Source organism: Pinus tabuliformis, chromosome 4_2 (assembly GCF_031772625.1).
Source record: "Pinus tabuliformis cultivar Carrire ecotype Pingquan chromosome 4_2, CPIR1, whole genome shotgun sequence".
NCBI classification, from domain to species: domain Eukaryota; kingdom Viridiplantae; phylum Streptophyta; class Pinopsida; order Pinales; family Pinaceae; genus Pinus; species Pinus tabuliformis.
In genome coordinates this window covers 85,956,115-85,964,447 of record NC_142304.1, presented here as the reverse complement: position 1 = coordinate 85,964,447, position 8,333 = coordinate 85,956,115, and the positions used below count along the sequence as shown (strand labels likewise).

General features: G+C 39.3%; 1 pseudogene; it reads left to right on the top strand.

Annotated features, from left to right (window-relative positions):
• Positions 1-778: 778 nt before the first annotated feature.
• LOC149168318 (4-hydroxy-3-methylbut-2-en-1-yl diphosphate synthase (ferredoxin), chloroplastic pseudogene) lies at positions 779-1,708 on the top strand (annotated as a pseudogene).
• Positions 1,709-8,333: the final 6,625 nt, after the last annotated feature.

Below are 8,333 nucleotides of genomic sequence, written 5' to 3'. Positions count from 1 at the left end.
AGGGTCTTTCACGCCTCATCCTTTTGTGTGCTACCATTCTTTTCCAACACTTCAAAAATGTATGGATATGTAATCCAAAAAAGGTACATGTCTTTCGAAGCCATGTTTTACGTTCATTATTAACAACCTGATCATAATCAAAATGAACATTCGAATGTTGAAAGTGGTTATACCTTTCCTTGCCATCTCTGTGTTATGAATATAATTCATAACAATTAGCTAAATAAAATAAATATTAATATTAAATAATTAAATGTTATTTAGGTTAAATAAGTCATTAATTAAGTGAACAGACATGTCTAAAAGACATGCCCGTTCACGAAAGGTCACCTGCTGAGGTATAAAAGCAAGGTCCTCATTGTACATTGAAACCATCTTATACATTTTATATATAATAATAAATTATTGTTTTTAAATACCTTCTGTGCATTTTAACATTCAAGTTTACAAGCTATCAATCTTTTGTAATTCAGCATAGTTTTTATGCTACAGTGGTATCAGAGCCATGGCACATGATATAATCACGCAGGTCTTTGAACGTTGTTCATCTCACAATGTGTCTTTACGTTCACATCCGGATTACATCAAATAGTTTAGTATTCAAGAAACATTTCAGTGATTAGAAGAATCACGTGCTGAAGTTTCAACATATCTAAAGAAAAGTATTGTAGAAGAAAACAATGCCCCTCTTGTTCCTTCCCTGAAAGTTGAAAATGAAGTTTTGTTGGATCAATAAAACAAGCTATCTCCAAAAGTGAGCACATGTCAGTGTACATGCATGGAAATCTGTCCAAAAGAGATTACAAATCAAGCAATACCGGAGCAAGGAGAATTGTGGAAAAATTGTGAAGAAGCAATGCCACATAAGGAAGATTTGTTGGAAAGGTGTGAAGAGATCAAAATTATGGTTTCCAACGTGGATAAGATAGTCCATTCTCGTTGTGCAATTCCCAGGCAGAAGTATTGTGAATCCATATACAAGACAATACGTAGAAAAACAAGTACAATGATGGTTGGCAATGTCCCACTTGGGAGCAAACATCCTATCAGGGTTCAAATAATGGCTACTACTGATACAAAGGATGTTCTTGGTACCATAGAACAGGTAATGCCAATAGCCGATAAAGGAGCAGATCTTGTTCGAATCATTGTTCAGGGAAAAAAAGAAGCAGATGCTTGCCATGACATTGAAAATACCCTTGTAGAGAAGGGCTATGATATCCCACTTCTGGAAAACATCCATTTTGCTCCTTCAGTTGCATTGTGTGTTGCAGAATATTTTGATAAGATCCGCATTAATCCTGGAAATTTTGCTGACAGGCATGCCCAATTTCAGAAACTAGAATACACAGAGGAAGACTCTCAGAAGGAGCTTGAACACATTGAAGAGTTTTTCACACCATTGGTGGAGAAATGCAAGAAGTACGGAAGGGAAATGCGAATTGGCACAAACCATGGAAGTCTTTCCGATCGTACTATGAGTTACTATGGTGATTCTCCCAGGGGTATGGTGGAATCAGCATTTGAATTTGCACACATTTGTCGGAAGTTGGATTTTCATAATTTTGTGTTTTCAATGAAAGTGAGCAATCTTGTAGTCATGGTTCAGGCATACCGTTTACTTGTTATGGAGATGTATGTCCAAGGATGGGATTACCCATTGCATTTAGGAGTTACTGAAGCTGGTGAAGTGAAGATGGACGCATGAAGTCTGTAATTGGCATTGGAAAAGTTTTGGAGGATGGTTCTGTTCTAATGTCAGTGTCCCTTGACCAGTTGAAGACACCAGAGATTTTGTACAAATCACTGGCAACAAAGCTTATTGTCGGCATGCCCTATAAGGATCTTGCAACAGTGGACACAATATTGTTGAGGGAACTTCCCCCGGCTGAGGACACCGAAGCGAGGCTGTTGATTAAAAGGCTTGTAGACATAAGTATGGCCGTTTTGACACCTTTAACAGAGCAAGTTACCAAACCTTTGCCAAACTCCATGGTCCTTGTAAATTTGAAGGAACTTTCAACTGGTGCTCACAAGCTTCTATTAGATCATTGGGGACTTAGAAATTTCACTACAGAGCTTGTTGCATTTATATGTAGAAGATATGGTCATGTATACCACAATCTGCAGTCACGGGTGACAAAGACTCTTCTTCACGTGTTTCTTGTCACCAACTATGTCTCCTCCATCCCCGTGAGCGACCACTCCATCGTTCTTGGAAACTCTGCTTCCCTGCGTAACCTGTCTGCAGTTGTCGTCTTCTGCTGCCTGTCTGTTGTGCATCGTTGTCTTCCTACCGGTGATAAAACGTTGTCTCAATTTTTCCTGTCCATCCGCATTATGTTTTTCTACCGACAAAAATTCGTTTATTTGCGCTCTGCCCCTAAGAGGCATAACCTCTCGATCAACAGGCATCTTCGTCAATCGACATGGCCAGTCATCATGCATACGTGGAGCAGGGGCCAGAAGCCACAGTATTAACACCACGACATTTGCAAGGCCACCAAGGAGCAACCTGCCACCACGTTGGGAATGTAACACCAAAGTATTAACGTCGGAAGAATGAGGAGTCATGGTCTCGGTCAACCGTTGTACCTTGTACCTCAATATAAAAAAATTAATAACAACAACAACGAAACTATATATATAGAATTTAATTATGTAATTATATTTTATATTATAATTAATATATAGTTTCTAATTAATTAATTAATTTTATTAAAAAAAATCAGAAAGAAAAAAATAGAAATAAAAAAATCAGAAAAAAAATATATAAAATATTATAGAGTTATAAAATATATATATATAGAGAGAGAGAGAGAGAGAGTGTGTTACAAAAAAAAATATTAGACTTATGAAAAAAAATAAAAATCTAAGGAAATAGTACTAATAAGCTACCCGACGAATCAAATGACCAAGTTGTATACATCAACAACGACTAAGTGAAGAAAACCCTAGTATTAAAGCTTTGAGGACAAAGCTTCCAAAGGGAGAGGCTATGTTATGAATATAATTCATAACAATTAGCTAAATAAAATAAATATTAATATTAAATAATTAAATGTTATTTAGGTTAAATAAGTCATTAATTAATTGAACATGCATGTCTAAAAGACATGCCCATTCACGAAAGGTCACCTACTGAGGTATAAAAGCAGGGTCCTCATTGTACATTGAAACCATCTTATACATTTTTTATATAATAATAAATTATTATTTTTAAATACCTTCTGTGTATTTTAGCATTCAAGTTTACAGGTTATCAGTCTTTTGTACTTAAGGATAGTTTTTATGCTACACTCTGGTGTATGTATGGCAATGAGAGCTGGCCTCATACAAGGAAAATGCCCTCACGCAGTAGTGGCTCCAAGAGATGTTCAACTACAAGAACTCTCAGTCAAAAGGACTCCTATTAGTATGACACAGACTCATGCATGATGATCATCCCACCAACATGGAATAAAAGGGATCTCAATGAAAACATACAAGACGACAACTGAGTATTCCATCAACATATAACAAAGGGATCTCAAAACACAACATGACGAATCATGACAACAAGTACATCACACAGAGGATTTTGAATCATATCAAGCAGGAATCATGAAAACAAGTAAGAAACAAGATTCCACATCAAAGATCAAACAGGGATCTGTGCAGCATAATGCATAGCAAAACAAGTACATGAACACACTGCATATACCTCACATCTAGGGGCCATATGAAGAAGTGGATGTCAAACTGCTGAAACTATTTGGACCATCGATCTCACGACGTCGAATCTCATGGAATGAATTCTCGCACTCTGAGTGTTGACACCTACACTCCACTTAGAAAAGTGGTTGAAGAATATAATGAGAAAATGGAAAATATGAACGCACCATCAGATTTGTGGCGTCGAATAGTGCAAAATCTGGGGCTCAAGGAATCTTTTAGATTCCCCCTAAATTCCTCAAAGATTCCCTCCTTCGGGTCCTTTGCAAATCAACTACTCAGATTAGGAAACTGACCGTGCCATTGGGTTCGTGTCGCCGAGAGGTGTAAGATCGACATAAAGTTTGTCCAATTTGGACACTGCGAAAATTTCATGCTCCTAGAAATTTTTCTTAGTCATGGTTCCACCTGCATTAAAAATTAATAAAAAAATATTCTGCCTCGTTTTTTGTGCCCGCTCCTGGTTCCTCCATCTACCCAGGCTAACTGGTGAAATGAACGTCTATATAATTTTCCAGCAGATTTATCAACGAAATCAATTTGGTGCAGTGGTAAAAATAGGCAAATGGTTGAGGAGGGGTCGGGTGGTCAAACCCCACCCCTCCCTTTTTTAATACATTATTTTTTGGTTTTAAAATGAAATGAATTTGAATGGGGGGTCGGGTCCACATTGGGCAGCCCACCCCATACCTCTGTATCCATATATGTTGTTGACCGTGGGCTTTGGGGCTGTTGCAATGTATTTTATGGGTGGTACATCACATGGTTTTGGTGTTACATGTATTAATGGGTTCGGCCACGTGGGTCGGGCGGGTTCATCCCCCGCTGGCTCCCATACTAATATTTCGGCATCGTTTTATTGGTGGAGGTGTGGGTCAGGTCCACCGGAGGTGGCATATTCCCACCCCATTTATGTTTATGTTATGGTATTAAACATAGGATAAGGGTGTGGCGGGGTCATGGCCACCCACCCAACCTTTGTTAATTTGTTTTGTGTTGTGGTTAGGACGGCAGGGGTCATGGCCTGTGGGCCTGTAAATAATTTATTTTTGTTATGGAATTTTGGGGTGGCAGGGGTGGTGGCATGCCACCATAATGTATATATATTTTTTATTTTATTAGGAATAGGGGATATTTTCCAACTATTGAAGTTTCTAAGTTTACTTAGTTTAGAAACCCTCCATGCACTTTATCTGATTTATTCCTAACTACTTGTTATTTTACTTAACAAATTATTTACAATGTAAATACTGAAAATAAACACTAGCGCATGCTCAACATATTACAGATCAACGATTAAAAGAAACAGAAACAATCACGCCATATGACACCATTATTTTTGGACCAATGTCCCTGGAAAAACCTAGTGTGGGAAAACTAGTGCAGCTATATGAGGGTTTTATTATTAAGAAATAATAGAGTACAATCTGGGTGCCAAAAAAAGCCTACCTAACATATAATTTCCTTAGTAGTAATACCTCTCTGTTTCAGACAAATCTACTGGCTGAAACCCCGGATAATCCTTCCGGTAGCTACTCAGCACCAATCAGCCCCTTAAACCCCAGCGTTTGCCCAATATGGACTGCCTTAGCCTCTCCTAGCCCAGCGTTGGCCCTGCGTTAGCCTATCTTGGCCTGCGTCTGCTCTCTAAGCCTCTGCGTCAGCTACACTAGCCCCTCTGGTGCTTTACACAACACTTAGCTGCCTTTGCATGGCCCTGCATGAGCACTGGCTGCTCCTGTGTCTCTCTTTCTGGCTGCTCTGCTGCTATCCCAACACTATCTCTGCCTCTTTATCTCTTTGTACTCAATGCCCCTCAACTGCTCTCCAGCTCATTGATTCTATCTCTCTTAGCAAACCTCGCTCTAGAGAATAGAATGATTGATCATTTAGTTTACTCTCCAAGTGACCCTCAAGCCTCTTCTTAAACCTTTCATGTTGACGATTCAATGGCCGAGATTAAGTCCCTAATCAACTACTAAGATTAGATCTGGCTAGATACATGTCTTTTGGACCACTCTAACACAGATTCATATTAATACACATCAATATTTTATATTCCCTAAGTTTAGACTTAGGGATTCCATTAAAAATATTAATTATTTTAATATCTCCTGATCTGTTTAGAATCTGCCCAAACCCTTTCTGGGTATTGGACATCTCATGTGCCCCAACCCCTACACCAAATTTTGTGGCTAGCGAACATCCGATGCTACCAAAAATCAACACCAACCTTTAAAAAATAAGGGATATTGGGAAAATTAACGAGGCCACGATTTTGACCACTTTTGGGAGCTAGGTTTCATGCCCCGGGGTCAGTCCAATTGTAGGACACTTAAACCTGGCCCACAACTCAACTTTGACCAGAAATTTGATTGGCTCACTCTCCCTCATATGAGCTTGAATTAGCCAACCGTTTACATCGCTGCGATTAGGACGACGAGATCTACGCTCTGGTCCTAGTTCAAAACCATTCTGATCACTCTGAATTTCGAGCTTCCATAAGCCCTCTTTGTCCTGTGTATGTCTCTGGAGCCACCTGGATCATCTAGAAGTAAGAAGAAGAAGAAGAAGAGAGGAGAAGAATAGAGGAAGAACAACAGAGGCAATCTTTGAAGGAGGAAGCAACACATAGACTAGAAGAAGAACAACGAACTTAGGATATTGAAGAAAAAGAGTTGGAGGAAGAATATACTATCCAACCCATGGATGATGAACCAGGAACTCGAGAGGAACCTCCGCTTATAGATGATCATCTTCCTTTCGAGGAAATGGGGATCACACCTCCACTGGCTGACAGGGTCATGGATATGCAGTGTCACATTTGATCAACTTAAGAAGAGGTTCGTACAACAGTGGCATAGATACTTCCCCAAGGATCCTCAAAATCTAGTATCGGTTTCTACTGAGAAGGTCATAACCTCCAACATCAAAAGGAATCCAGAGCTATCATGGTGAAAATATTGTTGTGAGATGTTAATTTTAGGTATGTTCTATGCTAGAGCAATTTATTTTAATTTTCCAATATCTTTTCTTGATTAGAAATCACATCAGCATTAAAGTAAACTGCATATAGAACATAAATATAAATCGCAGAAGACAAGCCAAGACAATAGGACACAAGATGTGGTGCCAGCTAGGGACAAACCCCAATGTGGGGAAACCCTTGATCAATTCTTGTTTTATGTTCTTCAAAGTTCAGCAGAAAAAGAGAGAGATAGATAGTACATTTACAATAGAAGTCAACACTTTGACTTTTGATATTTGCATGAGATCAGTTGAAGACATATTGCTTCAACTGATTCTCCAAGGTCACTGATTCACCTATCATAGTATATTGCATTCATCATACCATTCGTCATCACGGTGTTGCATCATGCTGTACCCATGTGCTGCACTTTTCTGCATCCATCACCGAGTTTTTCTCATTACAATGTTGCTCCCAAGCTATTAGGTAATTGAGTCCTTCAAGGGTTGCAGACCATCTAGGAGAGCCCCTCCTAATCCATACTACCACCTGCATGCTGCATTATTTCCATGGAACAACCATAGCTACTTGCTATGGCTTGCAACCTAGCAAAGCAGCTAGCTGTAGCAGTCTATTCTTCCAACAGGTCTCATTCAATCTTCAAACAACGACCCCATAGCTTCTCTTCAGTGGATACTTATGCCTAGGATATTATACCAAAACATGACCATGATGTTACTTACAATAAGTGGCTAGATAAATGTGCAAGGCTTCTTTCAGGACAACACCCAACTGCTTTTCTCCTGAAAACAACCTACCTCGAACAGTCCTCCTCAATTGCGGATTGAGGCCTTTAATGACAGCGTCATAGTGCATGTCTAAATACTTCTGTTTGGAGCCACCTTGAGCTGCCCATAGCACCCTCCTTAACTGCAGCTTATATCCCTCCATGGACTGTGTATACATTTCTTCATTGACTGCGTCTAGGGCACCAGTGTGTCCCTTCTTGCTGCGTATATTCCCTCATGGATTGTGGCCTTAACCTTAAGTGTCACAATTAGGATACTACGTTTAGACATCAGCCAGATCTCTGTGTTTAGATCTCTTCATGACAACAATAATATCTATCTTTATGACCGCGTTTTAATTAGAACAGCAGTTAGGTCATTCCTCATTTAGGATAGCGTTGTGCCTTTTGTCCAGCGGATAAGGAATCCATAACTGTGGATATATTAGGTCTATTTAGTCCTCCTTTGTGCAACATATAGAAGCCTTCTTTGTCTGTGGATAAATCTCCTTCTATGGTAAATCTCCTTCTATGTCTCTTTTGTGACTGCAGCTAGGGCTTCATTGGCGGCTAGGGCATCTCCTTTAGGCCAGCGTATCTTCATTGTGTCTCTCCTTTACCAAAACCCAAAGACATGGAGAGGAGGAGACCACACATGAAAAGGTGTGTATTCCAAATGATTTCAAGTCCTCTATATTCATACTAAAAAAGTAGATGATGAATAGACACGACTATTGGGCTTCTGAGCCTACTCAAGTTGCTGGCCGACTTGACAATTTGTCTTATAACATAAATAAATTCATAGCTCCATGAATACTTATCGGAAACGGATGATCTTTAGATCAATCCTACACCTCTTGATGA